General features: G+C 36.2%; 1 protein-coding gene across 2 annotated transcripts in view; it reads right to left on the reverse strand.

Annotated features, from left to right (window-relative positions):
* LOC5567262 (D-2-hydroxyglutarate dehydrogenase, mitochondrial) overlaps positions 1-22,310 on the reverse strand; it is a 95,725-nt gene extending 73,415 nt beyond the window's left edge. Inside the window, exon 1 of one of the 2 annotated variants that reach the window (XM_021848760.1) lies at positions 21,988-22,310. The gene's annotated coding sequence lies outside the window, so the exon portion shown is untranslated. The remainder of the gene's footprint in view (positions 1-21,987) is intronic. The other variant, XM_001651657.2, reaches the window with a different exon arrangement.
* Positions 22,311-22,511: the final 201 nt, after the last annotated feature.

Genomic DNA, 22,511 nt, shown 5'->3' on the forward strand with positions numbered 1-22,511 from the left:
TTTGTCTCAAACATTTAGACAACCTTCAAGGTACGTGAACTCTTGGAGAAGCAATTCTTAAGTTTACAATGACTACGAATAGAATCCTAGAAAAAGTTAAAGGCGGTTCCGTTTCTTACCTGAAAAATCACTACTTTTCGTCTGGGAAAGTTTTGAAACCTGCAACGCTGCTTTCCCTACGACTAATCAAAATCGCATCGTTTCCTAGTGCAAACTAATGCGATGAAAAATTATTCTCATCGTTGAAAAAACTAGAATACGTTTTTGAGAACAAAATACTCGAAGAGTGATAGAATGCTTCTACGCTAAAGCATGTGCATTCAAGTACAACTGTATGTTTTGGATGAACCTTTAAACAAACCAGGAAGAATAAAGATTGAATCAGAATATTTAAATTTCGAATAATCTTTTGTAAACATTTAACTAAACTAAAGTTTAAATATGTTGCTTCGCCCTTTTTGAATGTAAGTCTAGAAATACATTTTAATTTTTGCCCTTTCTATTCCCGTTCTACTTTCCAAATCCCTTCTAGAGCTCAATCCTGGTTGCGCTACTGGTTTGGACGATATCGTTTAGGAGCCTAAGATAATGCTGTAAAGCCCTGTCCCAATTTGAGTGCCAAGCGCTTAAGTTTAGGCCAAAAACACATGTTTACTCGTTGTTTTTTTAAATGTTTTTCGTTTGTTTTAATCCAAAAAACATTTTTTATGTTTTTTTTAGATTTCTTCACACCCCTTGGCTTTAACTCAAATTTTGGGTGTATTTTGTTTTCCGTGTCTTTTCCAAAATGTCAGATAGGAACAACCCCAGTGTTTAAACTAAAACCCCTGTGGTGTTTTTGTCGAATAATCGAACGTCAAACATGATCAAAGATGTCAAGGTTCATTTATGGCCCCAATTTTTTAAATTAAAGTTTAAATTGGTAATCTAACGCAAAGCTTAAAAGCATAGATGGCGATCTTTTAGAATAGGGATTAGTGCATGTTTAAAAAAACCACTATCTTTTAACTGACAAGATTTTTGCAATTTAAGGCACAGTAAACCGTATATATTCATTTCAATTTGTAAAACTTTCGCAACCTAATCTCACTTTTGATCGGCAATATGATGAAGCCGTTATTTGAGCGGGAAAAATTGCAAAAGTAGTTGCAGTAAGATTTAATTAAACATATTAGGACCCTATTCACAAGTCTCAGGACAAGCGTTAGCAATTCCCAAATTTCACAGGGAACCTATTCAGCATTCTCAAGATATTACTAAAAATACTCAAAATACATCTAGAAATCCACAATTTTCTGCTAGGAAATCACTGGACGCCCCAAAAATCTCTTAAATCCACTAGGAATCGTCAGATTTTGCGCGGCATTCCCAATAACTAACTATACATTCTCAGTATTCCGCAAGAAACCCATAATGTTCGCTAGGAAAACTATGGCCTTTTCCCAAGTTTGTCCAGGAAGTTCGAAGATGCACAACAATTGAAAACTAGCGATTTTCCATAAGCCTGCCTTGATTGTTGTTGGTGAGCTGGAGTTATCCTGCAGTTTAGGAAAATGTTGTTTCATATTTCGTGTGTAGTATCTGTGCCTCCCTCCCAGGTATTGACCATACTTCCACCTATATTCTAAATTCGAGGACGGTCCTGATAAGACTCAGCTTGCAGTTTTCAGCTAGGTATTGTATGGTTATTCATCATGTTTCAAATTATCTTCAAGAACCGTTTAAGAATTGCCTTCAAGAACATAAAGTAAAGCTTTAAACATATTGGGATTGATTCTTCTGCTTAAGGGTGGCATTACAAATTACCTAGTATGGCTCATTGAGCTCGCCTGGGTCGGTTACGAATCATCCAATAGATGTAAAATCAGAGAAAGAAGTATAGGGTAGTTCTAAGAATTTCAATGGATTCAGATCTCTAGTTTACGATTTCAAAAAAGTACTGAAAAGTGCTGCTTATCAGCACCATTAGTAGCACTTCTCAGCAATGTTTTCACTGATAGCAAAGGTGGATCATTATGTAGTTCATCTTCTTAATGAAAAATAGGCTTATATGCAACGGAATTTATAAGAAAACACATTTTGAAACTTTCCAAAAATTTATACAGAAACAAATGCATATAGAATACAAACGCATTTCTTCACATGTAACTCTGCATCGTTTGCAAATTTAAATGGTCTTCAATGTCTTTTGTTGCTATCGCGCAACACCGGTAGCAGCTGATTTGACAGGTTACTCATCACACGTTTCTCGCCGTCCCTGTTTGATATTATAGTTGCATGTGAGAATTTCAAGCATCACGTTCTGTTCACACATTCCACGTTCTCCTCGACTGACCAAAACCTCTACTTTGGATGTGTACGAAGAAGAACCAATCAACCGGTTTCAACAGGCCAGCGATGTGCGTTGGATATCAACGATTAAAGATGCGTTTACTTTACTTGCTCAAGCCTCAAGCCAAAAACGAAGAAACGAACGGATGATAATAGGGACGGGAAATAATAACAATAATATGGCATCATTAATTATGGAAGCCTATATTGGAGGCTACTGTACAAAATGCAGGGCTTCTTCTTCTTCTTATTCTTTCTGGCGTTACGTCCCCACTGGGACAGAGCCTGCCTCTCAGCTTAGTGTTCTTATGAGCACTTCCACAGTTATTAATTGAGAGCTTACTATGCCAATGACCATTTTTGCATGCGTACGAAGATACTCTATGCCCTGGGAAGTCGAGAAAATTTCCAACCCGAAAAGACCCTCGACCGGTGGGATTCGAACCCACGACCCTCAGCTTGGTCTTGCTGAAAAGCTGCGCGTTTACCGCTACGGCTATCTGGGCCCATGCAGGGCATGATTTACATTAAATTGTTTGAAGGCAGCATATTTTATGAAAGGCTGTAAATAACATTTTCATTATCTTTCGATGTAATTTTTGACATTCTTATTTATCACCTGGCATGGGACATAATCTGCTTTTATTTTTTTTTATTTCTTTATTAGTATTATTTCAAACATTACTTTTATTTCTTATGCGTTTATTAACAACACATCACATTTCATTTGCCGTGGAAGTTCAGATTTTTTGCTGTTGAATTGATTTTACCTGGTTATAAGAGAAAAAAAAAACGCTTCTAATTAACTCAAATTAAATACACAACGCATTATTCGTGGCAATAGAAGATTGCAACGATTTTAGTCGAAAAATATTAATAATTTTATTTGAAATTTGTTCCAGTCTGAATATCCTGAAGAACACTCATCAAATAAAATTCTATCATTGGAATTACACTGTGAATTATTCCATGAACGATGTTTGGCATTTAAGTCACCGAAGGCAATTTTGTTTTTAACTAATTGCGAGTCAGTTTGGAGCAAATTAACTTGCATTGAAAGGGAATTGAATAGACAGTTTTGAATGTATATTTACCGCTGTGCTTCAACAAAAACGCCCAAAGTATCAAAAACTTCAGTTTCAAATGACAAAAAAGTTGCTGTTTTATACGCCTATAAATGATGATTGCAACTATCCCACATGCTTCGTCCTGCCGTTCATTACGATGAACAAAAAGGTTTGGATTTTTTTTGAGTTTGGATTCAGGTTTCAAATAAATTTCAGTAATAACTGCTATATGTATGTTATTAGCTGTTAGAAAATTAAACAGCTTGTCCTCTTTACCATTCAAAGAACGAGCATTCCAATTTGAAACCTATAAGAGAGTATTTTGATCCATTAGAGAAACGCAATCCAATAAAAAAATATTAGTAAATGTTACGCAAAAACAGACTTATTGTTAGCATCTATCGCTCTTTAATTTAAGCGCATCGACACTCAGCTTTCATCCAGAACTAGACGAACCAGCAGTAGTTAGGTACTCTTTAACTGTCGTACTCCCACACTCAAACCCTCGGCGGCAACACCAGCGCGGGAAATCTCTTTCCACCGTCTAGCGGAGAGCTCTGTTCCAAACATTCTCTTTCGCTCGGCTGCTGTCGTTTTATCTCCCACGAGAAGCGTCATCATTACACACCTCCTCCTCCCCGGATGTTGCCATGTACCTCTCTAGATATACTTAATTCACTGGGCAACCGATGTGATGCTACGAAAGGACCGTGCTTGCCGGAGCATACCATGACTGTTGCTGTCGGTCGAGAAGGACAAAATTCAGGTGCAGAGGCTAGATCACTCAAACGAAGGAGAGTGAGGAAAATTGTTATAAATTTTTAACACACTTTTTTCGGTCTGAAATCGAGTGAAATGTGATTTCTACTGTTTAGAGAGGCACGGTGTGTTTCGTAAAACAAGTTTATTACAAAAAAATAGGTAAGTCTGAAACTTCTCCACTATAAAGTCTAGGTTTTTCGCGTTCATTTGCTGCTAAAACCAAAATAATCGGTCGGGGGGTCCAGAGTAATTTTTTTTGTTTGATTTCGAGAGACTTGCACATAGTCCGCTTTTTGGATTGCATTTGGGTCCCATAACAACTGTGCAAAATTTCAGCTCGATCGGTGAAACTATATTTTAGCGCCAGCCGTTCAAAGTTTGTATGGGATTTACTATGGGAAAACTTACTTTTGCAAACAAAAATCGCCAGAGGTCGCCCATTGACCTCTATAAAAATTCTGAACGCAGACCTCAATAGGTGTTTTTACGATGAACAACATTGTCGCAGACCGCAAAACAATCCGATGCTTGTGAAAAAAGTTATTAAGCATCCACTATTCGGAAATTTTGCCCAATTTTGTTATTATTGTTATTCCTTTACGTGTTAATCAACGTCACCTTGCCAATAGGTTTTCATTGAATAACTTTCTTCACAAGTGTCGGATTGTTTCGCGGTCTTCGGCAATATTCTTCGTGGTAAAATTACCTATCGAGGTCTGCGTTCGAAATTTTTATAGAGGTCAATGGGCAACCTCTGGCGATTTTTCAAAAATAAAGTCAGGCAAAAGTAAGTTTTCCCATAGTAACCATACAAACTTTGCACGGCTGGCGCTAAAATATAGTTTCACCGATCGAGCTGAAATTTTGCATAGTTGTTATGGGACCCAAATGCAATCTCAAAAGTGGACTGGAACGAGAATCTAAATTTTGTCCCACGCCACTGTGTATATCCCCTATATTCAATATTACTGTGCCATTATATGTCATAATATTTTGAACCTTTCAAAATAATGAGCATATGTTTTAAAAAGTGGCACGCAGCTCGAAAAGATCCAAATCGTAAAACATTGCACAGGTGGCTGATTTTTTTTACAGTAATGAGCAATTCTCACTGAGACCGGCCCACTATTTACACTTAGTCTTTCAAAATGTGTAAAATTATGCTCATTCGAAAACTCCTTTTGAGTAACTAAAGGAACTGCATTCGGTTGGTCAACTTGATGGACCCCTCGGTAGTTATAATCAAAACAGTTATTGAGGACCCCTCGATTTTTGACAATTCTTGCCTCACTAAATCTGCCATAACTCGAAAATAAATTTCTTCAACATTTTCTTACGGTTAATAACGTGCATATAGCAGTTATTACCGAAACGTATTTAAAACCTGGATCTAAACTCAAAAGAGATCCTAACTTTTTTGTTTATCGTAATGATCGACTTGATGGGGCATGTGGGGGAGTTGCAATCATCATTCATAGGCGTATAAAACATCAACTGTTTTCATCATTTGAAACTAAAGTTTTTGAAACTTTAGGTGTTTCTGTTGAAACACAGTTTGGTAAATATACTTTTATAGCTGCCTATTTGCCTTTTCAATGCTCTGGGCAGCAAGTTAATTTGCTCCAAACTGACTTGCGTAAATTGACTCGCAATAAGTCAAAATTTTTTGTCATTGGTGACTTTAATGCCAAACATCGGTCATGGAATAATTCTCAAAGTAATTCCAACGGCAGAATTTTATTTGATGAGTGCTCTTCAGGATATTTCTCAATTCAATACCCTGATAGCCCCACATGTTTTTCCTCTTCTAGAAATCCATCTACGATTGATTTGGTCTTAACCGACTCTAGTCATCTTTGTAGTCAACTGATTACTCATGCTGATTTTGATTCTGATCATGTCCCTGTTACATTTCAAATATCTCAAGAAGCGATTCTCAATCCTATCAGCTCCACTTTCAATTATTTACGAGCCGACTGGAATATATATAAAACGTATGTTGACTCTAATCTTGATGTTAACATTTCTTTAGAAACTAAACTTGATATTAACAATGCTCTTGAAACTTTAACAAATTCCATTGTTGAAGCCCGGAGCATTGCAATTCCAAAATGTGAAGTAAAATTTGAATCCGTGATTATAGACGATAATCTTAAACTCTTGATCCGTCTTAAAAACGTGAGGAGAAGGAAATTTCAACGCACTCGCGATCCTGTTATGAAAATTATATGGCAGGATTTGCAGAAAGAAATCAAGAAATGTTTTGCTCAATTAAGAAACAAAAATTTTGAAAATAAAATTTCTCAATTGGACCCTGGCTCTAAGCCCTTTTGGAAATTATCTAAAATTTTGAAAAAACCTCAGAAGCCAATACCGGCATTGAAGGAGGAAAACAAATTATTACTAACTAATTGCGAAAAAGCTCAAAAACTTGCTATGCAGTTTGAAAGTGCGCACAATTTTAATGTAGGACTTACTAGTCCAATTGAAAATCAAGTTACTCAGGAGTTCGAACATATTCTCAATCAAGAGAACGTTTTCGAAAATGCCTGGGAGACTGATTTGGAAGAAGTGAGAACTATTATAAAAAAATTCAAAAATATGAAAGCTCCTGGCGATGATGGAATTTTCTACATCCTCATCAAGAATCTTCCAGAAAGTAGCTTATCATTCTTAGTTGATATATTTAATAAATGTTTTCAATTAGCATATTTTCCTGGCAAATGGAAAAATGCTGAGGTTGTACCAATTTTAAAACCAGACAAAAATCCTGCAGAAGCTTCTAGCTATCGTCCAATCAGTTTGCTTTCCTCCATCAGTAAACTTTTTGAAAAGGTTATTTTGAACAGAATGATGGATCACATCAACGAAAATTCAATTTTTGCCAATGAACAGTTCGGATTCCGCCATGGACATTCGACCACTCATCAACGTTCACGTGTAACAAATTTGATCCGTTCCAACAAATCTGAAGGCTATTCTACTGGTCTTGCTCTTCTAGACATAGAAAAAGCATTCGACAGTGTTTGGCATGAAGGTTTGATTGTAAAATTAAAAAACTTTAATTTTCCAACATACATTGTTAGAATAATTCAAAGTTATCTGTCAAATCGTACACTTCAGGTTAATTATCAGAACTCCAGATCTGAAAGACTTCCTGTAAGAGCTGGTGTTCCTCAAGGCAGTATTTTGGGACCAATATTATACAATATTTTCACATCTGACTTACCTGAGCTACCTCAGGGATGTCAAAAATCTTTGTTTGCGGATGACACCGGCCTCTCCGCCAAAGGACGAAGCCTGCGTGTCATCTGTAGTCGATTGCAAGGATATTTTTTCTTCATACTTGCAAAAATGGAAGATTTCTCCTAATGCTTCCAAAACTCAACTAATAATATTCCCACATAAACCAAAAGCTCTTTATTTGAAACCTTCAAGTAGACATGTTGTCACAATGAGAGGGGTTCCAATAAATTGGTCAGATGAAGTTAAGTATCTAGGGCTCATGCTATATAAGAATTTAACTTTCAAAAATCACATTGAGGGCATTCAAGCCAAATGTAACAAATATGTAAAATGTCTCTATCCCCTTATTAATAGAAAATCAAAACTTTGTCTTAAGAACAAGCTTTTGATATTCAAACAAATTTTCAGGCCAGCCATGTTGTATGCTGTACCAATATGGACTAGCTGTTGTAATACCAGGAAGAAAGCTCTGCAGAGAATTCAAAATAAAATTTTGAAAATGATTCTGAGGCTTCCTCCGTGGTATAGTACCAATGAGTTACATAGAATATCCAATGTTGAAACATTGGAACAAATGTAAAATACAATCATTAATAATTTCAGGCAAAAATCGTTACAATCTTCTATTGCCACGATTAATGCGTTATATGTTTAGGTTAAGTTAGGTTAAGTATATTAAAAACGTTTTTTTTTTCTCTTATAAGCAGGTGAAATCAACTCACCTGTAAAAAAAAAACTGAACTGCTACGGCAAATGAAATGTAATATGTTGTTAACAAAATGTTAATTAATTCTTAAATTTGTTTTACCAAATTAGGATGATAGTGTTGTCTAATAACACAGAACACCTAGATATAAGAAATGAATGTAATGTTTGGAATGATACTAATAAAGAAATAAAAAAAAAAAATCTTAAACAACCCCTTCACAATATCATGGTAAGAGCTTCATATGTAAAAATTAAAATATTTGGCGGTCATATTTAATTTGGATTTGGCATATTGGATTTTATCAGAAAAACTGAATTTTCATGGTGTGTACAACCACCGATTTTAAAAGTTTCATCACTGGAAAGCTGAGCTAGTGTTACAGAAAGTATGAAAAAATCGGAGGTGTATGTTTTTTTGATTTAAAGTTGTGTGCCCATTTCCTATCGCGCTGGTATAACGGTGCGGTAGCGCTTTACGCTTGCTGTGATGTATTTGAAATGTGAAAAAATATCTTTATAATGCTTAAGGGAGGATGAATCGAAGCCAAACCTCACATTTTCAAGAGCACGAATCTGGAGAACTGAACATCCGTTCAGGCTGAAAACTTAATCGATTGATCACTAGTTGGAGGTGACCAATCGATTAAGTATTCAGGTCAAATGGGTGTTTTGTTCTCCAGATCCGTGCTATTGAAAGATTGAAGTTTGGCTTCGATTCATCTTCACCTTAACATGTGATATTATACGCATTGGTGCTAGAAAGTAGGGGTACAAAGAGAGGGAGGGTGTCAATATAGGAGACCCCCTCCCACCTAGTATGGAAATATAGTTTCTCTTGATTGATCTAATGATTGTTTAATTCGGTATCGCACATACCTTGTTGTTCTCAGTCTAGATAATTTATAGGGGACATACACAAATCATGCCATGCTACAAGGGGTAGTGAAGGTCAGACAAAACGTGACAAGCTTGAAAAAATCTTCGGAGATCTTTTACAAAAGACGTTTTAAAAAGGGGTGGGATAGGCGGTCAAAGATATCCTAATTTAGGGTGATTTTATGGGGCCTTCTTAGGACTAGTGGAACAAGCATCTTGAATGATGCTAATTTCTTTTTGATACAGTCCTTACAACGCAAGCCATGCAACTTTTCGTTCGTTTTGTCTCATTCGGCGAATTTTTCCCGTTCAAGTTTTTTTTTTGTTTCGCTTACACCTTGAATTAATTTCTTGAGAACGTGTTCGCACAAATGTGACACCCGGGAGTGAGAATAAATGGACGGATCAAATTTCGCAGACGGTGCTGCTGGCTGCGGTGGAGATGTTTTATCCGGAATGGTCGTATTCGGAAAGGCGAACAACAGAAATGGGCCTCACTTTGATGTGCCAAGTGCCTGTTATGGACGGCGTGAGAATCAATTCAACATAATAAATATAAGCAATCTTTATTTTTGTAGATAAACTGAATGACCGAAAAATGGGTACTTTTTATATATTTTTCGAGCATTTACGGTAATCGTTAACGATGCTTGTTAACTAGAGTTAAGTTACAGGCTGTGAAGCTACCCGAGCAAAGTTGGTTAACAAAAAGATAACAAATTGTGTTATCCGATAACAAGCATTTGATAACTTAGATTTTTTTTTTCATTTTGATTGAGTAAACAGGTAATATAACAAACGTGACAACAAAAGTTTATACTAAAGATATCATATAAATATAAGATTGTGTTATCATTTGAAACAGATAGATAACAAGTTTTGCTATACAGCCAATATCCCTCATTGATAACTAATTATGTTATTAATTAGTTATAAATATCGAATTGTGATAACAAATATTTGACGTCATTCACCCGTCGATGGCATCCTCAATCTGACAGCTCAAAATTCGTTGATAACAAGAGTCTTCGTATTGAAAACAAAACATAACAAATTGAATTCATGATGTATATCTTGTTATCGTTATGTTATGTGGTTGTTATTCCACTTTGCTTGGGTAAACAGCTGAAGATTAATCTGATATCAAATTATGTTATCAAAAACATAGAGTAAGGTGGGGCAAAAGTTATACCTTAGTGGTATAATCAAAGTTTCTAGAAAACAATATCAGTTGATACAAAACAAATACCATACAGTGAACCTTCAACATATGGGCTATAATTTTGCTGAACAAACTTGTGTCAAAATATTTACCCATTTTTAGTTATAACAGTTTCAAAATTGATTGTCTTAAACAAACTTTTGCCCCACCGGTGGGGCAAGAGTTCGAATCTAGTGTGGGGCAAAAGTTCGCTAGCTAAAACACAAAATATCGGTACTTTTATGACAGACATACTTTAAACCAGACGTAAACTTAAGTTTGTCGAAAAATACACACTAAATTTTCATCAAAAAATTGCCTAAAACAGGGTTATTTATAATATACTCAAAAATAGAAGTTTTTCGCAAAACTAAGTGGAAATGTTAAATTTTGTGACATTTTTCGCACGATCAGGCAAATTTTGCTAAATTTAAAAAAGAAATACTACGATTTTAGACAATTTGCAATTTTACATCCAGCAAACCAAGCAAAAAAGAAACAATATCCAAACCCTCTCCAAAATCTTCTGTTGTATACCTGAGGTCAATAAATGGCGGAATAAATTATAAAAATTTAACTCAATGCTGAATGAAACGACAATTCGGTTACATGTCGAAGTGTTGCAAGTTTCACCCCTGTTGCAAGTTACCCCGTTTGACGGTACTTGATATTCCGGTTCTCGGTTAGAGTTCAAGTTAGAGAGTTAGAGAAAGTTGATATCCATGGCTACCTCGATGGTACCTTGGATTGCAGTTGCACTTGTTTTGTGCTCTGTAACTCGATACCTCCCTGAATCGATGGTCCCTTCAATATCGAGTTATGGAGAGTTGCAGCTAGGTGTTCAATGAGCGCTTCCACAGATATGACCTGAGAGCTTTTTTTTGCTAAAGTTGCTATTTTTGCATTCGTATATCGTTTGGGAAAAGCACTAATTTTTGACTTACAAGAATTATGTGCCAATCTTCGGATTTTCATACAAAGTAGGCCAAAATCGTATGAATGGGTCGAAAATTGGTGCTTTTCCCCTAAGGCAGACACAATGATACTTTTTGTCCAGGAAAGTCAAAGAAATGTTTAACCCAAGAAGATCCTGGACCAACCGGGAATCAATCCCAGACACCTTCAGCATGATTTTGCTTTGTGGCCGCGGACGTTACCACGTTATGTTGAGAAGGTGGGAAAAACTTTGCAAACCGATGTTTTCCACATCCATGAACAAAACCCCATTAAACTGTAGAGATGATCCATAGATGTGTGATGGATAACTTTTAAAATTTCATCAGAAAACGACATACTGGTAAAAAACCGCAAATTTTGAAGCATGTTCCTAAAACACCTATTTTCCGCAGTTTCAGGGACGTAATTTTGTTTTGTACAGGGTGTCGGCATATTATCCGCACAAACTTTGAAGACATGCCTCTATGTAGCCAAGCTGCGTTAATTTATTATTCCTTCATGGTTTAATATCTTAACCAATTATTTCAGCAGCGGATTAAGCGAACACTTTTTGCGGACTTTATGACGGGAGAGGAATTAATTATTTGGTGTTTGGAATCATCTCTATCATCAGTAACAGCCTTTGAGAATAACGTCTTCAAAAAATTTTAAAGTGCTTATCCCAGTACGAGGCAGGCATTTTGAAACTATTTGTAATTCTATTTTCTTTGATCATATAGATCAGTGATTCCCAAGGTGGGCAAATTCGCCCCCCTGGGGGCGATTTTCGGGCTCAAGGGGGCGAAAATTTGTAAAACAGAATTTGGGGGGCGAAAAATCCACAAAGGGGGCGAAAAAGCATTTGCAAATAATTACTCATAACCTTTGAAGGAGACACATCTGAAGGTTAATCAATTCCAAACTTAACTAATTCCAGGAATATTTTACTTTAGATCGTTATATCTCAAATCATGGTTGATAATTGTCAAACAAAAAATGTTTGTGTCATGCTTTCAGGATTTTTAACATCAAATGAGTTTTAAGAATGGTAGGTATTTGAAATTTTTTGTATGGGAATTTTGGAGCCTTTGGTACGGAAATTTTGAGGTTAGTAAGCTAATATTTTTTTCATTGGCATCCAGCTTTTTACGGAAAAAATCTACCGCACCTATTTTGAAAATTCGGTTGCACTCATTTAGAAAAAATAGCAAACAAATGTCTTTTTTTTTTAAAATAAAAAAATAAAATAAAGTACAAATGTCGGTTACAACGATAAATCGCTTGATGCCACAGACTAAGAAGACTTTAAAAATAGATTTGAAAAAATATCATAGATACGTCGGATTTGAACCTTCACAACCTCCGAAATAAATCAAAAACTTGGTGTCAACAAATATTCTTTTAATATATGGCACTGAAACATAAGTTGAAAAGCATTCTGGATTTTCATATATTTTTTTATTGTTTTTGGATTGAATAAAAAACGGCCCCAGAAACTTAAAAAAAAACTGCAATTTCTGAAAATTATTGCAGTAATTTTAGAAATAGCACATAAGTAAGTATGAAATTACAATTAAGGAATCACATTATATATACACGCCAACTGGTGACGAGTTTGAGGAGACGAGCCCACCTGAAAACGCAACAAAATTAATGCAGTACACCCAAATATGACATATTTAAGTGAAAAGAAGTGCGTTTGTACGGAAACCATTGCATTTGGTTCAATTTTGGAGAGTTTAGCCTCCAACTACGTCACAAGTTGGCGCCTATGCATACTGATACGAAAAGTTATTTAGTAGCTTGTAATGCACCCAAAATATTGTTAAAATTGCTATTATAAATTACTGTGTAGTAAATCATTCCTTGTAATTGTTAGTTATCGATATTTAAAAAAATATTTTTGAATGTACATAATAGTTATTGTATTGTGACTCTATGAATATGCGATTCGAAGTTATTTTTTGTCGATGCTAATTAAAATAATTAAAACATTTGAATCACCTATCAGGGGGGCGATTCCAGATGAATATTGGCCTCAAGGGGGCGAAAGTTGAAAAAGTTTGGGAAGCACTGATATAGATGTATTGAAAAAAAAAGTGTACGTAGATTATTTTTCTATTGTTTTAACGAGAGATAATCTTTCCCATGTTCTGTTGTTCGGATAATATAAGAACACAACGTACATCGTCATCATGATTTTTAATCATATTTTATTCTGAAAGTGGCCCTAAATTTATTTCTACCTATGCACAGTGGTTCGATCTAGAAGAAAAGTCGACCAAAACCAACTCTTTTTGAAATGGCTTAAATTATATATTTGGCATTTTCTACGCCACATTAAAGCATTACGGACTTTCATTTTCAAATGTATCTGTTTAGGGTTCATTCAAATATTACGTAACGCAAAATTTTCCAATTTTAAACCCCCTCCCTCCCCCAAGTAACAGCTTTTGTATGGAAAATTTTAAATTTGTGTATGGACCGTAACACTATGTAAGACCCCCTCCCTCCCCCTGTTACGTTACGTAATATTTGAACGATCCCTTATGGACTGATAATTAGGATGTACAGTTTTGGATAATACTGTGGTGAATCAAAATCCAGACAGTACCAATATCCGTACTCTCTACTGATATTCATCAATTACAGGAAAAATTAAGTGTTAAAGTGAAGATGAATCGGAACCACCGGAACCAGTTATACATTAAAACTGCAAGCTTTATCAATGGATGTGACCATTTGATTAAATTTTCAGGGTTATTGCTTTTCTGGTTCTTCAGATTCGTGCTCTTGAGAATTTTGTTTTTGCCTTCGATTCATATTCACCTTAATATGTTCATTTAGATTGAACATTTTTTACTATGAACAGAGCTGATTATTGAACATTCATTTTTAATCTAGTTACCATTGCTCAAATATAAAAACATAGAGGCAAATATGATGCGCCACCATCATAGAGGTCGCTGGGGAAGAATAAAAGAAATGTCACTGAAAATGATTGTTTACGTCCAAAATTCGGCCATTTTACTTGTCCTGGGATTCGGGACAAACATTAAAGCTTATCTGGTAAAATATCGGGATCCCGGGATTTTTTTTTTATTTTTCAAGAAAACGAGTATTTTTGTTGAAATGGAAGGTTAAAGTTTCAACATTACAATGTTTTAACACTGAAATATTTAAAAGACACGGACATCGTTTTCAGCCATTTGGCTGCACAGACTTCAACTCAAAACAAGACAACGCACAAGCATCCTCCAATAGCATAGTCAAGAATTATTCCTGACGAAAATTTTCAATGGCTGAAGCGGAAATCGATCCCACACCTCATGATACGATGTATTTACTACCTGATAACACTAACCGCTCGGTCATGAAGCCCATTAATATAAAGAAAAAGAAAGCTTATTAAGATAATAAATAATGTTAAGGAAGATTGACTGGACTTTGATGATGATAATTGGATTTCGGTTTTCAGTCACGAATTAAGCGTTGATTATTTCATATCATTGCCAACGTTTCGATCCATTTCCTACGAAATTTCGTGGCTGAAAAGCGAAATCCGATAATAAATAAGTTTTTAATTATTTTTAAGGCTGGTTTGCTACTAACAAGAAAAATAATTGCCTTTCACGATGCGGGGAAAATTTCTTTCAAGAAATGGTCCAGAAAATCACGGTTTTTCTGATCGCCGTACGTAGTTGAGAAGAAATGTCATTTTAAAGGGAGCTCTCTGTAGGAAATTTCTTGACCCGTTCAATCAAGGAGTTTCTTTACTTTTCTTGAGCGACACAGCATATTTAGCTTCATTGCATTAAAGTAACTAAACACAAATCAAAGTTTACTTTATTTAAAAGTTTACTGGGATTTTTTCATGTCTTCTAGTAGTACGACATACATTAAGGTCATAATATAGAACAATTTTATCAGACTTCTGGAAAATTATCAAAACTTTGAATAACAAAGAAAACGTTTTAATATCATTATTGGTGTTGTAGTAGACTATGCTAATAGTTAATTACTAAAAATTATCGACTGAAGTTTAGATGTTCTTTCAGATTGGCCTTCTAAGATTAAACTTATAAAAACGGTTATGGTAAAGAGAAATGCCATAAATAATCTTTGCAACTAGACTACTGCCATTATACGCATAATTGTCCCATGCTACTTTTTGTGCATTTTGACTTTTTGCTATTAAACAGTTTATTTTTACGTAAAGTTTAAAAAAAAACACTTACAAAAAATTAACTTTGTTCGGAAATTCTATGAAAAGCAAACCAAGTCAATTTGCCCCATCGCTGTATTTCCACGCATAACTGTCACACCATACGAATCGCTGTGCTAATCTCGAACAAAATATTCAGTACGCAGTTTTTAACTGGCCGCGGTTTTAGGAAACCGTTTTGAATATCTTCTTCTTTCGTTGGCTTTACATCCCATGTAGAAAACAACCTGGAATATGTCTTTGTTTTCTAGGGGTGGATACATTCTTGCGTGCCTGACGCCCGATTTGATTAAAATTTGCAAATTCCAAATATTATCTCTCATCTGTTTTTCAATGAATTTTCGTCGAAATGTCAGGGTTGATCGCCAAATTCTTCTTGTTTTTGGAACCACAGTCATCATTTCGAAAGTAAGGTAATTCCGGATTTATCACGAGACTCAGTACTTCTCGTAATCTCACTTAAAGAATCAGTAACCACTTTAAATTCGAGTCTATTGATCACATGCCAGGTTGTTTTGGATATCCTGTTTCCCAGGGAAAGTAGCCATTATATTATTTTGTTATCGCTATATCGATCATGAGACTCAAAGGTAAAGGGTCTTGTTTCCATCGGTTCTATCCCGTTAGGCAAATTGCCATAGCCATCGGCCTAGCGACATTTGGCCTAACTGCATTCGGCCTAACGGCCTGCTCCTTTTTTCGCTCTCTTGCGACGCCTATCCATTCTTTTTATTTCATTATTTGTAAAAATCTTCTACATACTCCTTTTACCTTTGAGTCACATGACCGATATAGCCATAACAAATAATTAATTGTTGGGGAGCGCCAATTAATTACAAAACATTGTTAAATGAAGGGGGATTTAGGGAAATATGACGATCCTTACAAATGTTTTGATAACGTAATATTAAAGGTGTGATATAGTAAAGTATGTTTCAAATGGTTGAGTTTAACGTGATTTAAATATTTAACATTTACTGGTTCAAATCGAACACTTCGCATCACATGCCATCCATGACTATTCTACGATTGTAATGCACGTATTAGCACATCAAGGGGCTATTATTCAATTTAAAATGCGCTCCGCAAACCTTAAAATGTGTTCAAAGTGGTCTACCGCAAATTTTCGCGAAAAAAATTGTGCCCAACTTGAATGCTCTTGTTTCAACTTATTTTCATCGTGGGCATTCATACTTTAAAAAAAAGTATGGTTTCGGAAGATTTTTTTTCTTTTATATACTTTATATTATTTTAATGAAAAATTGTATTCAACCATTGTTGATACCATTGCGGTTCGAGCACAGACGAAATAAAGACCTCCATGTTCCTTGCAGTCGCCTAAAAATGTATGGTACATAAGCTAATGGAGCAAAATCTAGAATGCCGCGAAAAGTGTACGGCGATCTGTTAAATTTGGGTACCTTTTGCAGTACCAAGGTTCCAAACTGCCATAAATTGCAAGTCAGTCCCATCTGTAAAAAGTATTTCCATTCGAATATTCAAAAAATCCCAGAGGATTGAAACATGATCAAATCCTAAAGAAACTTTCACTATTTGCTTTTCACTTCTATATCTTTCCGAGAAAAATATAGATGATCAAATCACGGTTCTTTTTTGTGTTACACGGACTTGAGGTTTTCCTTGCTATATTTTCCGAACAAATCATATTATCTTATTAGTGCAGCTGAAAGAGCATTGGAAGGTATGTTGAAAACTGAACTCAACTGAATTTTGACGTGGGACTGACTTGCGATTCGCGGCAGCAAATGCAGTACTCGAAGTGGTCCCCATTCTGAACCCGACTACTGTGTCTCTATTCGTCTCTCGTTTAAGTTCGCTTTGAATTCATAAATAGCTGATGAATTATAGATAACAATTATAAAGGAGATTGGGCAAATCTGGGCCCGGAATGTACACAGATGACTCATATGTCATTTGAAAGATCTGAATGATACAAGAAAAAGTTGGTATGGGGTCAAAAATATCCGTCGTGGGAGAAAAAAGTTATTCCGCATGGTTTGAGATGGATTTTCTATGTATTTTATTATATTTTTGCTATATTTTTTATCGATTAAAAATGAAAACATATATTTTTCTGCATCTATATGATGATTAGATATTCTATGTTTTAAAGAAGTGAATTAGGACTTTGATGCAAAGATGAAAAACATTACATGTTAGACCGTAATAACATTAAAAATCATTTTAAAATACATATGTTTATTCAGTAAAGTTTTCTGCCAGACCCTGCTATCCACATTATACTAATCACAATTCCTAACTGTTTTTTAACCGACCTATACGATATTTTTTGTTCGTAATAAGGTAATATTACAACTAGTATTCTAAAAAAAGTCAGCCTCGTTCGATGAAAAGTAATTGGGAAACAGTGGTGAAAGAAAAGTGTGTGGTGTCTTATAAAAGAACTGACTGTTTTCTTTTTGCTGAAGTAAATATTTCTCCAGGAAGAATTTTACGAAGAGATCAATAAAACCATCAGCTCAACCCACTCAACCTAAATGAACAACATCATCAGCATCAAAAAACGTTAAATGTGAGTTTAAATGCTCATTGCTAAATGCTACGCATTAACATATGCGTAGTTTTAGGATTTCATGTGTTTAAATCAATGACAATCTAGTTCACTAGTATAAACCATCTCGCGCTGTATACCGCATACGTGGATGTTTGGTATCACCTGAGCTCCTACATTATTCAACCAGTCTCAAGTTAAAGTGTCAATCATTATCGTTTTACGAATTGGTATACGAATGCTGTGGAGTCCAATGAACTTATTTTTTTTTTCTAATGAGTGCATATCTTATATTATCTCCTATCTCTCTCCGTCTGTTACCCTCCAGTAACTTGTGTACAAGCCCTTGACAATTTTTATGTAAGTTTTACAGTTAGAAGAAAAGACAGATGGATAAGCACTACCGTTTTCTGTAGGCAGAGTATTTAACCCCTTGGCTCTACTCTTCTTGCAGATGTTATAACTGCCAGGTTCTTAAGAATAGTAATTAATATCAGCCGAAGCAGACAAGCGATCAACTTTTTCGGAATCATCTTGATGAGTTCCACTCATATACCATCCTCAACAATTGCTGTGTTATTCTTGAGCTGTTGAACGTCATCCTTAACTTCACTCAAAGTGGGATCTGGTTGGCTGCTTTCGTCCAACATTCGAACGTTGAAATGCTCTCCTTTGCCTTGAACCTCCGGTCCTGTGTCATCAATACAAGTCTGCTGCTTCCGCTTCTGTGTATGGTGCTTCACGTTTTTTTCCTCTAGAATAATTCTAAACTCTTCAGCAAACCAATCGTACCATAGACTACGTTCAACGCACAATGACTCCACCTGTGAGTTGATGGCTATTTTTACTGTAGTACAATAGCCAAGAAGGGTTTCAGCAAGCAAAACCTATTCCGGTTACACTTGCTAGAGATGTAGAACGATGCTGTGGGGACATCCGTGTAATTCAGACGCTGAAGGTCATGCTGAGGCGGGCGTCGGTACCGTTCTTTGTTAACGACAGGAAGTTTGAAGCGCATTTTTATAATTATCAGGTAGTGGGTAGAATATTAGCACCACGATAGATTTTGACGTTGATTATGTCGGAGATGTGCAATACCTGACCGATTCGAGATTTCATTTGCTGTGGATAACTAGCGATCACCATTGGTACGGAAGGTTATCTTGGAAGTAGGTGCTACACCATAATGACCATATTCTTAGAGGCGGCAAAACAGTCAAGCATTGGACATTTATGTTTGCCAGTCCGACAGCACTGATCTTCCCAATCGTCCATCTCAATTCCTTATCTTGGCGTTTTAATCTCCTACAATGTTCTTAACGTGGAAATATGGGTGGTGGTGCTACTTGCGTTCCAGCTGCGTCTTTGTCGTTGATCGACCGTTGATCCTCAACATGCACACTCTTTTGTTGATTGACCACTATCCGATCTCATGTTTTTGCATGTCGTTTATCACGATGAAAGCTGTTCCCAGCTCAAGTGTGTCGCGCAGCTCTGGAAGATGGTATGATTACTTCTAAACATTCACATTATTGACATCCTCATGAGTATTTAGCGTTCTTAGCGAAGCATTTGTGGAGCCACATGTGCTCAGGCGTCGCCAATGGAGCTGACATTGATAGCAAACCGAAATGGTTCTGCTCGAATAATTGGCAGTTTGTTCACAGCAAACAGTCAAACACTACAGTTACTACTAGTTCAAATGATCTCCTTCTCTGAGAAACAATAGCATGCTAGTATAATGTTATTGATATCAAAGATATTAGTGAGGTAACTGACGCGCGGATTTCCAGCACGCTGAAGCTGTGTACGAGAAGCGAGGTATTTCTTCCAGTGTAGTACAGAATACAACAACACAACCACTGTAATGATAAAACGGATATAGTCTGGAAAATTCTTCCTGAGTAAACCGCCGTTTTAAACAAACATATTGCTAGAACACTGAAATAGGATAATACGATTTGATATTTGTGTCCAACTGTTACCTAAAGTGGCGTGTTTGTGAAACGCTAATACCTATATCTTTATATTTTTTATCACCGTATGTTTTAAGCATTCACATTTCAGCAACTCAAAACCGTTCTGAAATCTGTGTCAAATCACAACATTTTTAAAATATTTACAATTAAGATAAAAACATACCTAAGCACATGCATAGGCACGAATTCAAAACATTTGCGCAAGTAAATATTATTCAATAGGAACTGTCCAAAACATACCTCTTCTTACACCATTCCAGCACACATAACTTTTTTCTCCCACGACGAATATTTTTGGCCCCATATCAACTTTTTTTTGTCTCATTTAGATCTTTCAAATGATATATAAGTCATCCGTGTACATTCCGGGACCAAACTCCATACATTTTTGCCCAATCTCCTTTTCTTGTAATCATGTCTATGATTCACTCAAAGAGTTGTATGAAATTCAAAATCCAATGAATCTACTTCAAACTTTGAATTTTAATCACAAAGGTGTTAAGTAAGACGGGAAAAATTATTACTGTTCGCAGTACCTTGTTTTTTTTGTGGTGTAAAAGGTTTTTTTTGTTGCGATATTGCAAATCTGTTTGATGAGAAATTCTGTTTTTTATCCAACTTTGATCTTCATCTGTGGATCACACATAACTGTGGAATGGTATATTCAACAGAACTGTGAGCCGACGGTATTTCAGTTTTTTTTTGTAAATTATGGCTGTTTGCTTACACTGCTGAATTTAAGCAGCTCAACACTTTTGACACCTAGAAAAATCAATCTGGCTTGTCTAATCAACAATTAAGGCCTCAGAGAGTTTACTTGCATATCGCTATATCATATAAACATTTCAATCGTGTTAAATGTTTTTTTAACAGATTGATCATTTATTTAAACATTTGACAAACTATTCCAGTAGAATTGTAGTTAGCAATCCTATGTGGTTAATACATTTTCAGAAGACTAGAGCATCGTTTTAAACTAGTTAATATGTTAACTTTTTTATTTAGTCAGGCAACCCAAAGATGTCTGTTGAATCTACATTGAAGAACAAAGCGTCCTAGCCACGTCGATGCAAATCTTCTTTCACAAAAATCACCGTCGGGTCAGCAGTCTCCTTTAAAATCGCTAATGGATTATGCCATCCATAACATCTATTGGTTCGCATTCCATTCGTCATTTCTACGGTCAATTCCATCTCCGGCAACACACTCTTCATCAACTGTCGGGCTCGGGTCAGACTCCCAAACAAACAGGAAGCCATTTACCAAATTGCACATGTTGCTAATGCCGAACTTCCTTCGAAGCCAAACCAAAGAAACCGACGGAAAAACGCCAAATCCCAAACGGTTACACCACCGAGAAAGGTTCATTAAACTCGCACAAAGTAAGCCCCGAAATGCTGCACACGGCTGCCGGCGCAACGCCTTCATTCACTCCGGTCAGGTATTTCCCGTAGCATTCTCTTTCTCTGGGTACGACGTCAACCAGCAGCAGCGGTACCATCCTCGATTTCCAGCCAAACTTGCTCCCGACAGACATTGACCACCGTCTGTCGTAAACGATAAAGACCGTTCCGTATTCAGCTTGCACTGCATTTGCCTACTTCAATCTCACAAACACTCGCTCTTCGCCGTTTCTGTCTCAACGCCTGCTTTGGTTCTCGGTTTACCATCGTTACGGTTTCACGAGTTGTTCAGAAATGATTGGAACTCAGTAGGCAGAGGAAATTTAATTTCTTTTCGCTGACTTTCCATACCACTGCATGTTGATGTTTCGAGAGATATACAAACACTGATATGGTCTTGATAACACACTCACTGATGTAATTTTTTTTGTTTTAATAACACACACATATAAAGCTTCACAAATAATGACTTACGACATAGCGCTGTCAGAGGAAAATGTTAGGTTATTTTTCCTCTAGCAGTGTTTCCGAAGCGTCGGCTTTAAGTACCAAGGTCAAGGAAACCCATTTCCCTTTCCCTCTACCCGCAAAAATGTTCCAATTTGGCCCTTGACAGACAGAGACGTGTCTGTAATCTGCCAATCGATCACACTTAACCTACATTTGTCGGTACAATGATAATCAATACCGTTTTTTTTTGCATTCAATGATGGTACTTACGAAACTTTTCCGAACAGCTGGATATTTTCGACTAATTATAGGTCTGGTGACAAATACCGCTCCGTAAGAACTTTTTCGTACCCCGAATAGAAAGGCGACTTTACCGGCGACAGATGATGCGAGAGACTGACTTAACCTTGATGTTTTCGTTTTGCTATCAGTTTGTTGCCACGAAAGACCGTGCAAAATAAAGAAACAGAAATAATCCCAATCGCACACAAACGGTGCGGAGCGGACTTTATCTGAGAGTATTTCGTTGAAGGTGGACGCAAGCAAAAATGCTAATATTATTGTTTTCAATCGTAGGAAAAGATGTAGGCACAGATAAACAAACGAAACAGCCAGAACAATAATCAATACACTGAAATTAATTTTAATGTAGAAACTACTGCATCCATGGTAAAATTAAGTAGTACTATGATTGGCCAATCGCAAACTAGTTGGCGGTAGTTTGCATACGTCAAAATTGAACAATAGCGATACGAGCGCCACGAGTGAGTCGGAGGAAAACTACCGAATATAAG

The sequence above is a fragment of the Aedes aegypti genome, chromosome 3 (assembly GCF_002204515.2).
Source record: "Aedes aegypti strain LVP_AGWG chromosome 3, AaegL5.0 Primary Assembly, whole genome shotgun sequence".
In the NCBI taxonomy this organism is placed as follows: Eukaryota; Metazoa; Arthropoda; class Insecta; order Diptera; family Culicidae; genus Aedes; species Aedes aegypti.